Genomic DNA, 20,582 nt, shown 5'->3' with positions numbered 1-20,582 from the left:
TTGCTTTTAAGTTTATCTTTCTTGGTATTTTTCTTTAACATCGCAATTTCATACACACACACACAAAAAAAAAACATTTATTATAACTAACTATTAGAGCTTTTTCCTATCTGCTCTCATTCGAGCAATGTCTTATAGCGCCATCTCAGATCCGATTTTAACATGGAAAAAACTGGGTGTAAGTTCGAAAATATAAGTAATGATAGATAAACTGTAAAATGATTTCTGCAATATAACAGATGGTTTCGAGTAACATGTTAAATATATGTGCATTCATAATTTTTTTTATTTATTTCTTTAAACGACCCGTTCATAGGTAAGTAAGATTGAAAAAATATTCAGTATGTGATTCGTATATAAATATTTTCTCCAAAATAACAGGATTTTACAAAGCAAAAAAAAGATGGGTGAAGCTCGGTCTTCTAGATATTTACTTACATTAAGCCATTTTACAAATCAGAAACATCTTGACGTATCTTTACCATATTTCATTTCTTTTTAAGACAAATTCTCAACGTATATTTTTAAAATATAACAATAAAATAACATTTAATTCCTGCACGCAACCCAGCACATCAGACTTCCTGTTCGTTAATTACATCCTGAAATTTAGCATTATACTTACCGATAATTCTAGCAATACATTAATGAATGGAATTGAAATTTTTGTATTCGTTGTTATGAATAAGTAAGTATGTATTTCTGATATTACATAATAAAACAACTAATACTGTACTAATATAACTGTATGCGCTACATTTCATCCTAATTCTCCTCAATAATTTTCAACTTGATAGATAATATCTATTTTCCGTGTATAGATCAAATAATTTAGCACTATACTTCCCGATAATTCTATCTATCCATTAATGAATGAAATGGAAACTTTTGTATTCGTTATTACGAATAAGTAAATATTAATTTCTGATATTACATAATAAAATAACTAACACTGCACTAATGTAACTTTACACGCTGCATTTCATTCTGATGCCATTAATCCATTTCCCACGTATAGGTAAAATAATTTAGCTCTATACTTCCCGATAATTCTGCTACTCATTAATGAATGAAATGGAAATTTTTACATTCGTTATTACAAGATATTACATGTTATTAAGAATAAGTAAATATTAATTTCTGATATTACAAAATGAAACAAGTAACGATTTGTAATGTAACTATACACGCTACATTTCATCCCAGTTTTCCCTCAGTAATTTTCCAACTTGACAGATAATATAATTTATTTCTCACGTATAGATAAAATAAAGAAAAAGGATAGTTTTCTCTCTCCGCCATCATTTTGCAAAATAATCGATGGATTCTCTTCCTATAAAAACCTACTTTAAATTTAATTCCAAGTTTCATTTGACAAAATATGCGTCATTTTTTAAAACAATTCTAAACACCGAGCATATCGGTTCTTAATGGCGCAATACGCGCTTCCATTAGGTTCATCTTTTTCTGTGTTTTTCGAAACTTTGACAAATCGCCCTCGCTTCTCGCTGTTCTTTTACTCCTTGAGGTGCTCAAAAAAGGGTTCCGATTAGAGATTCGTTTCAGAGAGAGGGTGAAAATGAGGCAAAGGAGTGAACGCAGGCAGTCTGATACCTCGTTTATCATCATTAAGGCCATCTTAGTGAAGAGAAAAAACACCTTGCCTTTTGGAAAGATGGCGAACGAATGTTTCTTCAATCTACAGTTTGGAATTTTTTCCTCCTTGCTTTCCTGTTATTATTCTTTCATTTTTCTGATATTATGGCTGTCTTTAGGATCCGTTTGATTGAAATTGATAGATTTAGAATTTCTAAGTTTTGAAGAATTTTTTAGAGAAAGTAATCTTTCAGATAATAGTTCCTTGTTGTGTTAAAGGAAAGTTTTGGAAGAATAAAAAAGGCGGGAGAGCAAATTATTCGTTTTGTTGGTGGTTATTCAATATAATTTTATTTTATATATGTTGTTTGGCAATGGTACTTTGTATATTTTTTTCTGTCTATTAAAATCGTTTCATATGGTATTACTTGGTCTTTTTTTAGGCCGTCATTTTCTTATCACTAACTATTGTTTTTGATCTTCTCTCTGCATAATTCAGCAATTTCATCTTTTCTTCGTTAGGAAATGATTATATTTAATGTATTCTTATAAACTATTTATCAAAAAGTACCCATTTTTTCTGATAATATCCCTGGCAATTGCCTGAGTTATGCTGAATGTTTTTTTTTTTCGGTTAATTCTTAAAGTGAAATATTTTTGAGCAACTCATACATTTCTTTAATTTTGGAAGTTTAGTTACTTTTACAAAAAAAAAGCATGGTTTCACTGTTAAGTAACAATGGTTATCTAAGAAATCAAAACATGAGACTGAAGGCAGGTCCCAAGTATGAAAAGAGCATTAAAAGTTTACTTAAATTATAGGACATTTTTCCTTCATTATGAACATCACAAGAAAGTATTCAGCCATACTAATTTAGATAGTGCACAAAAAAAGATAGAATAATATTCTGAGATTTATACCTTGTTCTGCTGTTATAGTACCAAGTTTTCTACATTTGTTTCATATTTAAACTTTCCTTGTCTTTCAAATAATAATTATAGTAATTCACCTTGTATGATAAATGTAAAATGAATATATAATGAAACAAATTTCAAGTTATCTTGCGGGAACTTCATTTTTTGTGTCGTGGTATCAATCCGACGGAAAAATATCGTGTTCTCACATGACTCATATTTCGCAATCACCAACATTTAGAAAAGCGATGGTTTTAGACCATCTAAAAATAAATCGAGTTTTTAAAAAAAAATTTCACCGGGCCAGAATTTTTTCCCTTGTGAAAAACCAGTTAAAACTGTCACGTGACTATCAGAATAAACATGATTCGACATTCAGAAAACGATTTTTTTTTTCCTCCCATCTTAAAATTGTTCGAGCTCCAAAACTATTTTTGTCAGCTAGAAAAATTGAAAATTTCAATATATATATATATAACTTTCGATACCTCCCCTTTCTGTTTCGCGTTCATTCCCATTTTGTTTTCTATACTTCTTCGGGCGATAACTTCTTACGACCCTGCCCCTTATTGGCCAGACAGGAGAATCGGCTACATTGTGGACAATCGCGCTCAGTTGTAGCTTTTGTAAGCGATAAGTCGCCAAATGTCGCATCCTGCGTTATCATTTTCTAATAACCCTAAAAGTGAAAAATTGATGCCTAAAAAGAGATAAATTGCCTCATTTCTGCTTGTACATTTTGAGGCTTCGAAAACCTCAAATCAAAACAACATCATGTTCGTACATGATAATAAAATGAATATATTTTCTACTATAAAATGGAGAATATACTTTATTAGTGTAAAAGCTCCAGAACAGTGTTTTTCCTACTAAAACCTTACGATGGTTGTTGCTGTTTTTTTTAAATTGCTTGGTGAATAAAAAAATATCGTGTTTGAAAAAGTAATAAATGAAGTTACTTCAGTATTCATAGAAAGTTTCAACGACGTATGGCAAGAAAGTCATATAAGTTTGAATATGTGATTATATGGGAGAATAACCAGCACATATGATGAAAATATGTCTTATAAAAGGATGTTATTTACTTTATTTTGAGAATAAATAATCTTGAAATAAATTAAATAACATGTTCTTCCAATTTTGAGTATTTTTGCATGTTATTATATTTTCTCGTGAAATATTTTATATTGTAAAAATAACGAAATCTGTATCTAAAATTTTGTTAGATTCAAATGTTATGCTTAAACCGTCATTCCTACAATGAAACAATAAATCGCTTTGTTAAAATAATCATGACTTTAAGAATTTACAGAGAAATAATGATAAAATGGATGGTGGAAATGCAAGAGAAACGGCAAGTTTCACAAAATAAAATCACAGACAATGCAATATTCAAGAAATAATTTGAAATTATCAGCTTGATAAAACAAATAATACAGCGGGCCTCTATCTATAACGAGAATAATTCATTCCCGAATATTGTTTGTCATTGAAACATTCTTAAGCGAAGCCATTTTTTTTTCTATAGGTATCAATGTAAAATAAGAAAATGCGTCCCCTAACGAAAAAAATACTCAAATAAATTTATAACTATGCAGTTACAATGAATTGGAATTTATTATAATGCATGTTTGTTTACAAGAAAGTTGTCCGAAGACATTTGCCTTTGACTACTCTTCAAAATTTGACAAAAATGAGACAACATTATTGTCTGATGAGGGTGATGCGTCTCAACTAGGGATTGCAATACCGGTATACCGGGATACCGAATACCGGTATTCTGAGCCATTTGTACAATTTTGTAATACCGGTATTCACAAGTTTAAATACCGGTTTTTCGGTATTTACTAGAATTTTTTTAAATGGTTCCCACTATACGTTCATGGATCGCCAACATAGCAAAATAGTATACGTTTTTGTTTTTATGTCTCCCTAACGGGCGAAATTAATTAGCTAATTAATGACTTAATTAATTGCTTAAATCTAAATTAGCGAAACATGAATTATCCCTGAAATAAAATACTGTATCCATAACGACTGATGGGGCAATAATTTGGAAAGTTGATTGGTGCAAATCAGCAGTTGTGCTATGCACATGGAATTCAATTAGGAGTAATAGATGTATTATACCAAAAATATAAAGAACAAAAAAATCCAAATACTGTGGATATAGAAACTACTAATTCCGACATTGAAGAGAGTAAGAGTGAGAGTGATATTGACAATGAAGATAATGACAATGTAATTGTTGAAGAAGATATTGCTAATGAGGATGAAATATTAACCTATCAAGAATTGCTTCCTATAATTTATAAAGTTCGAAAAATTGTTAAGATATTTAAACGTTCCCCTATAAAAAGGATATATTACTAAAATATATACTAACTGAAAATTAAACAGAATACAGAATATATATTAATATTAGATTCTAAAACACGTTGGAACAGTTAACTCCTAATAATGGAACGATTTTTGAAACTGAGAAATCCAATCAAAAAAGCAATAATTGACTTAAACCTGTAAATTAATTTTTCATATAGTGAATTCGGCTTAATATCCAGAACTGTATCAGCTCTACTTCCAATAAAACTGACTATTGAGGCATTATGTCGGAGAAATTCTAATTTATTAACAGCTAATGCAACAATACATTTCATGTTGCAGTCACTGAAAGAACAGTACACATTAGTATCTGAAGAATTATATATTACATTCAAAAATCGCACAGAAGAAAGGCATACCGAAATAGAAAATGTCTTATGGCATTTACATAATTCTAATGATTTTAAAAATGAAAAGAAAAGAAAATAACCAATTCAAATCTGATTAAGTTAGATTAAAGTTTCTTAAAATTTTTTTCCCACAAACCTATCAACATTCAGAATTCGGTTCAATTATCGAAGATTGTGATGTCACTACTGTCAATAGTGAAAAGGAATTGTCTCTTGAACAAAAATTAGAATTAGCGATAAATAAAAAGATTTCAACGAACCAAAATACAATACAGAAATCAGCTATATCCAAAACCATCCGACGAGAAATCGATTTATTTGAAGATGAGGGGTTTAGTGGTAAATACTGGGAAAAAGTATATCGCGCACTGCTAACAGTACCACCCACTAGCGTAGATGCCGAAAGAGCGTTTTCGACAGATGGCAATTTTTACACAAAATTACTTTTCAGGCTTAATGACAGTACAATTGAGGCATTATGTTTTTTTAGATCACATTTGAAAAATTTTTAATAGTACCACAAACTGAATAGTGATATTTACACTTTTTTTGCGATTTAAATAAATAAATTGTTCCTTTACTTTTTTATATACTGTTATAATTTATAAGTTACAAATTATTTTTTGTGATATTTACACTCTCTAACAAAACCAAATAAAAAAAAAAGAAGCACCTGTGTTTTCTTTATTTTTCCAAAATTTCTAATACCGGTATTAAAACCGGTATCCCGGTATTAAGATTTTAAAAATACCGAATACCGGAATTGAAATTTTGGTCCGGTATTGCAATCCCTAGTCTCAACGTACGATGCAATAATTTTCCACTCTTTCAGCTCTTATTTTACTGGAAATTGTTGCTCTAATGAATCTATTATTTCCCCCGCTCCAGGACAATAATCATCCGCAACCGTTTTACTGTAACGTAAGTAGTAGAATGTAAAAATTAGAATGTAACTTTATACGCTCTACGATAGCTTTGGTTATGTTCTTCAACCATCTCATTGATGTTGATGCTCTCCACCTCTAGCCCACTTATATTGACTAGAGACACAATCTCGCCACTTAAGGCTTCACAGACACTTGCTGAAAACCCTCGGAATAGCATTCGACAACGCTATCTGGCCAAATATTCTTCTATGCAGAAATAAAGATACTGTTTGAATAAGTGCTCAGCATAGACTGGTACCCGAAATACGGGCCAATTTTACATATGTGACATCATGATATTTCCTCGTCGTTCATTTTACGAAACAACACTCGTTAAAATAGTCGTTTTTGCTCTTTATGCAAAACATTTGTTATGGCAGTTGCTCTTTAAGCGAAGTCTAGCTGTACTTTCATAAAATAATACCAACTTAATATATTTTAGATATATCAAATCTCACTTACAGCTTTCAATAAACAATTTACAATCGCTGTTTCAGAACTGAATAAAAACATGCCGGCAATCGTTGAACTCATTATTGTATTTGAAAAAATTTCAAGATTTTGCGGGGAAATAATCTTAATAAAGTAGAAACCTGCAATGTAAGAAAAAGAAATACCAAATTGTATTAAATATCAACTGGTAATGCAAGATTCTAGAAATAATTCATCATTATCGAATAACTGTACTAGTGTTACCTGGCATTTTCTGTACAGAATTCAAAGACTGCGTTGTAATTCGAATTTATATTTCAATTTTGAAATTTAATTCCTTTATTGTGAAATTTAAATAAAAGTCATCGAATTCCTCTCGGCTCTCCAATTTTGTCTCTATTCTTCAATTTCTTAACAGGTGCTTTTCAATTTTCTCTTAACATTAATACTTGATTCATTAAAGCCGCTAGGAAGATTTTTTAACTCTATAATGAGGTAAATATTATTAATTCAACACCAACAGCGGTTCATTATGAAATTAAATTATTTAAAATTAACTAAACTCTAAATTTGAAAACTAAAGAATAACATTTCATTTAATTTAGACGCATTTTGTAATCAATTAGAATACTTCTCAATTTTAAATAGCTTTTAAGTTCATTAACGTATAAAATCATATGGATATTACATGACTTAAGTGAAATATCATGTCATTTGTACGAAATAGAGCTTAGTAAAATATTAGAGTTTAACAAAATCATATCACTTGAACGAAATAAAGTTTAACAAAATCATATCACTTGAACGAAATAAAGTTTAACAAAATCATATCACTTGAACGAAATAGAGTTTTGCAAAATCATAGAGTTTAACAAAATCATACCATTTGAACGAAATAGAGTGCAACAAAAACAAAATAAGAAATTTTAAACCGGGAAAAACTAATTTAAAAAACGAAACAATTCATCTTTATTTCTTTAAAACAGTCTTACCCGAAGCGAAGTACTTATCATGAGCTAATTCATTCTCTGGCTCACGTTCCGATTGAATTAGTTTAATTAAGTAGTGTTTAACATCATTATTTTACATCTCCTTTTATTGACGAAGAAAGAATGAAGAATGATGTTAACAAATGAATAATAAGAATTTACGATCAATTGGTTGAAAGTCTGGAAATTTGATTACTTTGTTCTTTGCACTTTGATACATTTAACAAAAGAAAGTTGCTTTTTGCCTTTTTTCCGTTATTGTAAATGAAGGTAATGAAATGTTAATTGAAAAAATGCCGTAAGAAATATTCTTTGTTTTCTTTACGAATTGCGTAGGCTGGTTCAGCAGAAATGTTTTATGAATCTTCATTCATTGTAGTACCAGAATTAAGTAACATTTTAATAATTTTTTTAAACATCAGATTATAATGAACATACTTTGAGACTGTCTGCGTTGATTAAGATGAAAGCTTTTCATATTATAAAGCAGTGAAATTGATTGATTTTATTAAGAAATTTGATGATTTAATAATTGATGATTTTAATTTGAATGTTTCTCATGATAAATGTTTATAATAAATTTGAACCTTGAAGACATTCAGTTCCATTAAACATGCAAAAAAAAATTTTTTTTTAATTGGTGCATTTTTTTAAAGTTAAAAATGTTATTCTTGTATCAAAACATTTAATTTTTTAAACTCCATGCATGTGAAAAAAATTTTTGTTAAATTTATTTCAAATTTTTGGATATAACTTCTTCAGTTTGTCAACAATTATGATCCTTAAATAATTTTTATACATTTTTTTTAGTTCGTTTTTCCTCCTTCAGATTTACGAAATTATCTTCATGAGTAAACTTGTCCAGTTTTATCATAAATCATGTGCCTTAAATGGTTTTTATTCAACTTTTTTCTTTTTTAGTTCCATTTTTGGCCTTCAGGTTTGTGAAACTATCTTCATGAGTAAACTTGTCTAGTTTTATCATAAATAATGAGCCTTAAGTTGTTTTTTATGCACCATCTTTTTAGTTTCATTTTTCTTCCTTCAGATTTGCGAAATTATCTTCATGAGTAACATAATTATCGGTTTCTGACCAATATCGCAAATGTTGAAGCATTTTTTTTTTTTTTTTGGAAAGAATTTCAGAGCAAAAGTTTAATGTATTAGTAACTTCACTGAATTAAAAACGAGTGACTTTATTTTCTATAACTACTAAAAGATAAAAATGTTTAAAATATTTGGGAAAAAATTAACAAGAATTTGTTTTTGTTTTTATGATGTTATTTTATAGTGACCTCGCATTTATAATGCTTATTTTGTACAATAATGTCCTTAATGGCATTACGTTATTTGATATAATTATCCACTTCATCTAAGAGCTAATGACACGTTGCGATAGAGAGCGACATTTTATTATTCCTCATGTAAAATATGCAATAGATGCTAACATTATGTAATGAAACATGTCACGTTCAAAAGATTATAATCTGTGAACGATAAAACTTTTAAAACAGAAACCTTGATAATTTAACTCACCGAGTATATTTTTCAAAAACTTTGAAAACATATTCCTCAAAAGTAACATATTCCTAAAAAATGAGGATAAAATTAAATAAAAACTAAAATTCATCGCGATTTTACGAAAAAAAAAATAAGCAGAATCTTTATTCGTTAGTTTTAAACAATGGATCAGAAAAACGTTATTAATTGTTACTACAAATAATGGAAATGTGAGTCAGTGGCAATTAAATTGGAGGTTAACAGAAATAGGAATCAGATCCCTTCGCCATTAAAATTTTTAAAAAAGATATACGATTCAGCTGAAACATTTTCATACAACAATATTAGAACTAGAGGACCGTATCTCCTTTTTCTTAGCATATAAATTATTTCTTTCTTTTGTTTTAAATTGTAATAGCATATTTATAATGTGACCCATTTTTTAACACTTATCTGAGAAATATATTATAATGGGAAAAGGAAGTATCATTCTAACAACGAATGGAATGTAAACAAATACAAATGCGTAAGTGGTCAAGTGCTTCAGATATGTATCTTTGCTGTGAACGCTTATTGAAAATAAGATTTATTTTGCGAAAGAATTCAAAAACAAATATTTCAATTTATATCTCCATTCATATTATTTTTACATTCATTGAATTTCTCTTGTTCTTGCAATAACTTGAGATTTCATTTCTTTCCAATTTCGATTTTCGTTGTAATAATATCTTCACATTTGTTGACATCATATCGCATTTGCAAACGGGAATCTTTTCATTAGATAAAAGAAAATGGGAATATATGTTCGTTCTCTTTTGCGTTATTCGCTTTTGTCATTGAAATTCGTATATTGTTTAAATGAGAGATGATGCAATGCACTTGTTTTATAAGCAGATGATTTTTTTTTCATAAATATATTTCCCTATTTTTCTATCGCTACTTTATTCTTATCAAGAATTGTATATGAATTCTTTGAATATCAAGAATTGTTATTGTATATGATATCTTTCTTAAAAAGGATCGTTGTATAACTAACCCACGTTGTTATTAATTAGAAAATCTAAGATATTTACGGTCATTTTACAGTGTATTTATTAGTATAGAGGCTAAAATAAAGTATCTCTTTTGAAATACAGAATGTATTTTGTAGCGTTATTTTCAATTGTAAAAGGAAACAAATATTTTATTTACTTTATTCCGTGAAGTTTAGTTGTGAATTAAGCTGTTAAAGCAAGAATAGAATAAAAAAGAAATATTTTATTGCTAAAGTAATGCTGTCATTCCTGATATCTCCAAAATCTGCTAATAATAAAGATAAATGTAAGTGTGTCTATATGCGTTGCCTCTCTAATGATCAACCCTTTGTCCTACAGCTACCAAATTTGGCACATATATAATTTGGAAATAAGGAATCTAAATCTCGAAACAACTTTTTTTTTTGAAATTCTTTATTATAATTTCAAAGAATTTCAAAAAAAATTAAGCGAATTTTGACGTTGTTTCACCATAATTTTCGGAAGTATTACAGTAGAAATTAGATTTTTTTCATCGTCTTAAAATTTAGAAACTTATCTTCTCAATGATTGATTTTTTTCTATTTTTAGATTAATCTTGAACTTATTTTAAGCATATTTTATAACTATGCATTTCATTTTTGAAATGAAAGTTTTAATTATTTCCACTAATAATTTATTCATACATTTTTTTTTCATTCTTGCTTAGATTTTATCATTTTTCTATGTTGAGGTTTCACTGTAATGTATGCTTTTAATAAAATTCTTGAAATACTTTAATATTGTTGCACTTGTGGTTTTACATCAAAACCAAGAAATGCTGAAAAAGTTTAAGATGCATCTAGTTTTAAACACTTTTTGTGATATTACTGTATACGTAAAAATGATATATATCCAGTTTCCCTTTGCCGTGATATTACTGGATATATTATAATATGGACAAAAAAAGTTGGAGATGCACATTGAACAGAACTGTGTAAATCTCCTAAAGCAGTGTTTATGAGAATTTTAAAAAAGGATTGCTGTAAGAATCATTAAGAATAAGCTACATAAAATATTCAGTAGAAAATTTTGGCAATCATTAATTTCTGTAAATTACTTATTTCCCAAAAGCGGATTATCTCTAAGAAATAATAAAGGCAAATATGTATCTGTCCCTTTCTTTACATGCATCTTTGTTGTTGCTCTAGATACTAGACTGTTTAAACTATAACTACCAAGTTTAGTACAAAATTGCTTTGGAGAGTGGGTGTATAGTCCTCTGAATTTTTTTTAAATTATTCGTAATTTTGATATCTTTTCATGACCTGTACATCTCGAATTACTATTATCACAAAAGAGTTTTTGTACCCTTTTCAAAATAAATTTTAATGCGATTTTCTGCTTTTATAGTGCGATTTTCTTCTTAATTTTGATAATATTTTCAAAAGGTTTTTATGGTGTAATTACAATAATAACTTTCGTCGCTACAATCCATTTTTAATCGTTATTAAATTTTATCAGCTAATAAAAAATGTCATTTTAAAAACTTCTTCCTAGAAGAATTCTTATTTTTTTGTTTGTTTAAATAAATAAATATTTTGAATTATCTACAAAGGCCAAAAACGCTTAATAATATAATAGTTCAAAACGATAATGAGACTAAAGAAACAGTGACATTTATTATTGAAATACTTCGATAACATTCTACTCCATTCACTTCGATATTGGCTTTAATACTACAGACAGAACGCTCAAAAGTTTAATTTATTTTAAATTTATGCAAAAAACCTCATTACCCAAGATCAATGGGAAATAAATGAATTCTTTATGAAGAAATCAGTCAGATTTAATTTTAGTAATGTCGTGTTATAATTAACTTATTTAATATTCAATTAATATAAAATCAATATTAATATAATTAATTATATAAAAGTATGTAAAAAAAGAGAAAGTAATCGGCTGTTTTAAAGTAAGATTTATTATCTTTTAAAACTATATTTACCTTTTTTTTTAGTTGTTTTTCATTCAAATTTCTCATTATTACTTTTTTCGTCTAGTAATCCAATCATATATTAGAAAATAATAAAAAAAATATTATTTAAAAAAATTAAGAGAATTTTTTAACAATTTTCTTGCATTTCAAACACAAACAATAAGCTCCTTGACATTTAATTATGCTTTCAATTTTCATAAATGATCGTGGAGGCAAATATTTTCAGTATTTTTAAATTGCGTAATGTTTTTTTTTTTTTTTTTTTTTTATGATTGGAATATTTTTAAAAATTTGTATTTTAAATTTATTTATGATATCTGTTCTTCGAGTCGAGGCGCTTTTAAAATTCTTCTTCGAGTCGAGCTTCTTTTTCGAGGCGCTTTTAAAATTAAAAATTAATAAACTCGTAAATGAATTTAAAAATTCTTTTATTTTGACATTTGCTCTCATAGCTGAAGATATGCTTTTTTTATATATTCCATTTATCGACTCTAACAGTTTCGCTGAATAATAAATTCTTTTAATTTGAATTTTTTAATAAACATTTATGTTATTAAAATATGGAGGAACGGCTTTGCGGCGTTTTTCATAATTAATTTAATGCAATATCAAAATTATCTATTCGCCGCAATTTTTTTTGTTTCTGCTTCGAAACCATAAAGCAATGCGACTTGTTATTTTATGAATTAAAATTAAACCAACAAGAATAATATCCCGGAAACTTCCTCGCATATTCTCTAATAAACGTGTTTTAAATATATATATATATATATATATATATATATATATATATATATATATATAATAAAAACCAAGTTCATTGGAAAGTATAAAAATTAAACCAAATGAAATAAGAATCCAATCCAGCCTGAAGACTTTCTCAAGGGTTACCCTTAGGCAGGGATTAAAAAAAAAAGGATTTTCTCTGTGAGGAAATCCATACTTAAATGTCTAACAATATTGACTCCTCGTGACCCGAAAATCCCCTGAAATTAGGCCTAAGAGATACACCATTTTTACAGAAAAGAAAACAAAACAATAAATTAGAAGAATACAACCACTAATAAGCAATAATGCAATAACATAAAATAACCATATAATGACACTCAAACCAGTTATGAAAACAAAAGGAAAAGACCATACAAGCAGCAGGAAAAAAAAAAAAAAAATAACATAAGCTTTCCCATTGTGTTTCCCGCGCACTAAACTGTTTTAGCTAACGCCATTCAAGGTGAAAATAATTGGAGAGTCTCAGCGCCATCTATTGAGTTAGTTAATATGCAACGGAAGGTCTATTTTTATTTTAGGTAAAGGATTAACCCCAAATCATCCCTTTTCTAATTAAAAAAATTAATATTGCAGTAGTTTCTGGGAAATTGATTATTAGTTAAATTTTTAATGCTATTATTTGTTGCTTCAATATAAAAAATTTTATTATTACAAACTCTTTTAATCCTGTTAAGTTGTGAGAAATTAAATTTTGAAAATTTTAGAGTTTAGATTAGAATGATAGTTACAAAGTTTCTTTATTTTAAAGTTGAATTCATCCCTTTTACCCTAGATACCAACTATTGTTTTATAATAAGTTATTTCGATTTTTAAATCCAGAAAGGTAGCCTCAAGTTTATTTTTATTTGTTTCTGTTAGAATTAAATCTTTTGGATAGCAATTGGTCACAATATTGATATTATCTCAGTTTATCAAAAGTAAGTAATCAATATACCTTCACCCATTTATTAAATTATATTTAATTATTTTTTTTTCTCATAGTAATGTAGGAAAATATTAGCTAAAGCACTTGAGAAAATTGTTCCCATTGGAATGCCCTTTACTTGTTTATAAAAATTAATTCCATTAAAAACGTTATTCTCAGTAATATTAAAATTACATAATTCTAGCTAGTTATTTTTAGGATTAACATCTTGATTTAAATATTCGTCACATATAAAAGAACAGACATTTATTAATTTTTCATGAGGTAGATTGGTGTAGTCAGTATTTGTCCACGATAATTTTTAAGTATTTAAAGAAATGTTTTCCTGTATAGTAATTATAACTGCCAGTGCTACAAGTCACGAATCTGAATTTTAATGGCTTTTTATGAAATTTAACTGTTGGGAATAAATAAGGATAGTTTAGAAAGCAAGTCTTAATTTATTTATTTTTCGAATCTAGCATTTTTTTTATCTAATTCCTTTTTTCCCGTGTTCTTTAAAATATAAGTTGCGTTAGAGTTATATTCATTAATTAATAGTTCTTATTTACAAATTAAACAGAAATTATTTGCTGATTTATCTATTTCTGTAATAACACATTTTTCTTTTAAATTTTTTATTTCTTTTTTTAATTTTTCGCTAAAATAAATCCCGCGTTCTGTATATTTATATATATATATATATATATATATATCCCATCCTCCGCATAAAATTGTAAATCTTAGTCGGAGCCGTGTATGCCACGAGTACTCAGATTTTGCTTTCAGAGTTGTGCACATTAGAATTTTGGCTTCTTAACATAGTAAAGAAAACCTAATATGAATTTTGAACGTTGTTTTTTTTTTTTTTTGCTGAATCTAAACCAAAAGTGGACACTGAATTGTAATTTTACTGCAAAGTTCACATACCAATTTACACTTATTGAAATCATTGAGTTTTTTAATTATCGCGTTTATATTCATGCGAATGGACAAAACGACATATGAACAATACTTTGACGAATGTTGATCAAAATTGGAGACGGGCCTACACTTTAGATGCTAAATCTCTTAATCAAATTTAAATCATCTTGTCTTTTCGTTTTTTATTTATCGTGTTCACTTTTTAAAAGTAAGTAAACCGAGTAAAATTTATTCCAACAACTAGCCAGACAAATCTCCTAAAAATGGATTTCGTTTAAAATATGATGTAAAGACCACATCCAAATTTCATTTATCTTGCACATCGTGGATTTTTTTTATTTATTATTTATTTATTGGCTATTATTTCCACAAATAGATATAATTCCGAAATTGTGTCTTTTCATCTCAAAAAGATTTGAAACCAGATCTCGAGTTCAAATTTTTTCGATGATTATAATACTTTATTTTTTTGCAGAAAATAAAAAATAAAAAATTTATTCTCTACTGATAACAAAAAAATGTGCGCCTGAAGCGAAACTTTGGTGTTCCTCCACGATATACTTATCATAGTGTAAAATATTACAGCACAAAATTGATTTTTGCAAAATCTTAAAATTCAAATAATTATATTTTCAATGATACCCAGTTGTTTTGTTGTTTTGGTTTTTAATTTTTTTTTCTATTTTTAATCAATTATCCAATAATATTTTAATCGTATTTTATGATTTATTTCATTATGGAATGAAACTGAAATCTTTCATTTTAATGCTACTAATATTCCATTATTGATGATAAAGATATTAAGATTGATTTATGTTTCGGTATTTCCTGGATTTTAACGGTAGTGTGCAAGGCATGATTTGAATATAATTTTAGAATGCTTTTGTTTTTACAAATAAGATTTAACTTCAGAAGGCAATGCTGAAAAAAAAAATTGAATGCATCCGTTTTTATACACTATCACTTTTTTCTCCGATATAACCTACTGCTCTTGTGTGCAAGTAGATACGGATGGAAAATCATGGAAAGACATACCGCAATGAACCTGATGGTGTAAGGCTTAAAAATATTTTGCTGAGAGAGACATTAAGATAAGTTACAAAAAAAATGTAATTGAAATTTATAAATTAAAAGAAAATATTTCATCGTTTTTTAGCAACCGGTGATATTAGTGAACCAACAAATAGCAAATGGTTAGTTGAGTATAAAATAAAACAAAGATAAGTTTCGGAATTAAAAATCCCTGTAAATGTAAATTATGCCGGTTGGTGAGGTTTAATAGCTTAAAATGGGAAATTTGTCCAAATTGCTCCAATAATTTTAAAAATAAGCATCTAGAAACCATGATTTTATTCACACTATTTTAAATGAGATGAGAGAAAATGCTAGTCACTCCTAATCCTTAAGTCATTATGATTTATTATTTCATGAATGAAAGCAAAAAATTAAGTCGAATATTAAATAAGGTTTTTCGATAAAAAAAATACTTTGCCCGTTCTTAGTGAAGTTTATTCATACGGAAGTATAAATTAAACAAATTGCGCCAAACATTTGATTAAAGATTAATATTAAACAAATTATAAAATCTCATTAACTTGAGTTAAGCCATAAAAAATATTAATAGAAATCGATTAAAGTATAAAAATTTTACTATGCAAAAATTAGATTCAGCTAGGAAAACAAAATCTTTAAAATTTAGTAAATAAAATCAAATAATGAGTAAAATTAAACGCACTTTAAAAATTGCTAGCAAAGTAGAACGTAGAAACGCAATGCATTAATAAAAAAGGCGTTATTTATAATGACTTTATTAATTTGTCTCATTAAATTTATATCTTTACTTCAAAAAGTATTATTTTAATGAAAGAAACTCATGCGTGTTTTATCGATTCGCTTGACCAAAATGTTTTCTATGTAGCTTCTTACGTTATTAAATTGAAAGCTGCTTTTTTTATGATAGGCGTGGTACAAATACAAAATATTCACTTCTTATCAAAGAAAATAGGGTCTGTTTATCTGAATCTCATGAAACAACAGACTTATGTTTTATGTACTCGTATTAAATCATTATTCATTATGCACGCTGTTTTTGTTATATATTATATATGATTATGTACTCGATTAAATTCACAATGATAGAGGGGTTTACATTATATTTTTTATCACATATACAAAAAATTCGATTGAATATTATGTGCCGAATAGGACAAAAAAAGAGATTTTAAATTAAGAATCTGTTTAAAGAATTTATGTACATCCGATTTAACTTTTGTATCACAAAACATTAAAACCTAACATTGTGTGCCATTTTTAACACGGTTTACCGGGATAAAATATTTTTAAAAAATACTTAATGATTTCTATTTTATCACCAACATGATTATCTTAAATCAATGTTTTAGTATTCACTAACATTTCAAATGCGTTACTATGACAACAACATGAAAGCAAACATTAAATTGAAATTTTGAAATTCGTTTTTCGTATAATGCCTTCTCTCAATTGCACAGTCTATCAAGCGTATAATATGTTAAACATTTAATTTTCTTTTTTTTTAATTGCTGATCGTAGTAAACAAAACTCAAAGCTTATTTAATATCTAAAGAATCTCTTTAATAGAGCAAATAAATTATATTAATGTAGAATATATGTGGTATGTTACTTTATTGTTGATTGTTATGTAGAATTTGAATAAAATAACAACAACAAATCTATTATTTTTATCCATAATTTTGATCTCGCTCTATTTCATATTCATTAATCATTCACTTCACTCATTACTCAAGAGAAAGGTTTTCTTTAATTCAAAATATGTAACGTAAACGTAAAATAAATATTGTAATCGAAGCAACTTCTAACATCTTGAAATATCTTTTCACTTTGGATTTGGTAATTCATCGCGTGCATTTCCCATAAATTAAGATCTTGGAAATTTTAAATTGATTCATGAAACGAAAACCAATTAAGTATATGGAATTCAAAGCATTTGACCAATAATACTTTTTGAAACATCTTTATTTATCAGAAGGAAATCAGAAAATCAAAAGTGGAAATATATTTCAGCATTTTCAATTTACATTTCCAAATTAATTTCGAAATGCTTTTTCATTCCGGCATTTTAATAGTTTGCTCTAAATGGAAGTCTTTTGTAATTTAGAATTTAAACAAATAAAAAAATTTTTGTCAGTAATAAATAAACTGTCTCAGTTGTTGTATCACACAATTTTCGCTTTGAGTTATTGTATTGAATACAAGCTGTCTCAGTTGCTATACGTACGATTTTTTTTTTTATTGTATGAAATACACTTTGAAATGTAATATATATTGCACTAAGTATCTTCTTCCTGGTGTTAATTCGTTACCAGATTTAGTATATTTTGTTTTGAAAGCATAAAACGTTTGTAAATTTTAAACATTAAGCTGCAAAAGGTTTCATAAATTTCGCATTGTTTCTAAAAATACACTTGCAAAACCAGCGTAACCGTTTGTGAAGGCTTCCCTCCTCTATTAATCTTTAAATGTTTTGAAATCAATGACTTCTCCAATTAGGTAGTTGCTTAGGAAAGCTAAGCAAATGAAAAGCTGTAACCAGATCAATTAAAACATTTTATTAACAAGTCAAAAGAATTCATAAAAAGTACAAATTCTATTATTTATAAAATGTTAGAATAAGATAAATACTTTTTCTAGTATAAATAGTAGTTTTCCTATGTTTCATTATGTTCATTGAATCCGAGTATCGAACCGAAGTAACCGAGTTCATTGAACCGAAATAATAGTGTGCTTAAACATGAATGTTGCCCAATCATAGTAAATAAATAAAACCATATGTATTCTCATAAGTTTTCTAAAATGAAAAATTAATTTAACTAATTAAGATTATTGAAAAATAATTAAATTTCTAAAATAAAAAGTAATTGAGTAAAACAATTTAAAGTTAATAAATCATTAAGATAATATTAAATTAAAAATATATTGAAATTTAAATGAACTGACAATTTTATTGAAAGAAAACCTTCATAATATGCAGTCTAATATTGCAAAATTTCGAAATTCTTTATTATCTAAAATCAAATGTTTAAGCCAATAATAAAAAAATTTTGATGAATAAAAATGTATAAAAATAAATATTTGAATCTTGTTTTCGAATGAGTTATTTAATATTTCGTTAAATATAAATCTGTTTTTAATTAACTCTTTAGCTTCTCTGCAATACAATTATGGCGTGATAAATTGAAAATTTTTTCAAAAGCAGTAAAGCAACTCGCAGTCATAAAAGGCGTAGTTTATTTTTAAATATTTAAAGAACTTCAAATCGTAATAAATAATAATACTAGCCTTTTCAAATGCTGTTATCAATATACAACTTATAAATAAAATATGAACCAAAGTATGGATAATAAGTATATAATGATACAATTCCTAAAGGGCATTATAAATTTTTAATTGAATCTGTCCGTTTCTTGTTTTTCTGACTATTCAATTCCTTTTCTACTAACATTTATTATTTAAAAGCGGAACGATTTGATAGAAAATAAATTCCTTTGCTTTCATATGTATCTGTTATTGAGGTATAAAGAAAAAGGATCAGATTCTCCTAAAAATAAATCGCAGGGTTTTTTTTATGTATTATCCCTGTATCAATTTTCTTATCTTGGGTAATCTAAAAAAAATTCCAGGAGACTTCTGTAAAAAGACGAAGTCGCTATATAATTTTAAGATGAATTAAAACGCATCTATGGCCATTTAAAAAATTTTACTAGTATTAGTGCTTTGTTGTAAATTATCAATCTTAAATTAAGAATTTGTATAGTAAAATGTTATCCTAAAATGATATTTTTTTCAAAAATTTCAACTATGGAATCTACTATTAATTATGTATGTTCCGGAAATGTTTGAAATGCCGGCATATTCTGGAATAACAAGCATTTTAGGCAAAGTATAAAATGTGGGAATTTTTTAAATATACTATATACTTTCTCTTAGCTTTGTATTTAAGCATTCTTTAGAATGACAGATATTATTTAAGCATTAAAATATAGAAGAAAGGTTATGGCAAAGGTTTTTGTTTACAAGATACACATTCTACAGAAATATTAATCTTATTTAGAAAAAAATGATAAGAGTGACTCTAAAGATCTTTTAATGGTACTAATATGTAAAATTTAAACCATTTATTTAAAGAAAACAATAAAATATATACCTACTTTTACATCAATAAAGGTAATCATTTTATTTTGAATTCCGCGTAATATTATTTCTTTTTTTTAAATAATTGGAGATTACGCTAAAAATAATTATACTTTGCCGGTTTGTCTTTTGGCAATGTATAGAATGGCTAGAATATTAATGAAATATTAAACGTTTTATACTTTGCGAGAAATCTCTAAGTAAGTAGAATGCCTTATTTCAAACGTTGCCAGTAACACATATTTTAGTTATTTCTAAAATACAGTTCATCCCCGAGTATCCGGCCTAATGTGGCGGAAGGGCAGGCCCGTTAACAAATAAGCGGGATGGACCGGAGTTCTATGAACTCATTTCTTTGCTCACCAAAAAACAAAGTTTTTATACCAAACTCACTGATATAATATGTATTTTCTCACTTCTTGTTGAGTACTAAGCCCTTCATTTTTCTCTACCCACGCAGAATATAAATGCGACCGTGGTTCAATGCATCATAAAAACAGTTGCCGATAACGTGTCGACTTAAAACAGAAGGCTCTGTACTGGTAGTTTATAAATGTTTATATACTGCACTGCGCGTTTCAAGAATTTATTAGAAAAAAAGTAAGTTAAAGGATATAAACATTTGACATTTTAACATAAATTTTGTAATGCCTAACTTAAATGCGGGAAACATAAACAATGTTGCCAATGCGATGCC

General features: G+C 27.3%; 1 protein-coding gene across 15 annotated transcripts in view; it reads left to right on the top strand.

Moving 5' to 3' along the window:
* Window positions 1–20,582, top strand: part of LOC129962049 (tyrosine-protein phosphatase Lar-like) — a 648,630-nt gene that overhangs the window by 547,321 nt on the left and 80,727 nt on the right. The window lies entirely within an intron of this gene.

This window comes from Argiope bruennichi, chromosome 2 (assembly GCF_947563725.1).
Source record: "Argiope bruennichi chromosome 2, qqArgBrue1.1, whole genome shotgun sequence".
Classification (NCBI taxonomy): Eukaryota; Metazoa; Arthropoda; class Arachnida; order Araneae; family Araneidae; genus Argiope; species Argiope bruennichi.
Note: the sequence above shows the minus strand (reverse complement) of the source record. Positions and strands in the feature narration are given on the sequence as shown.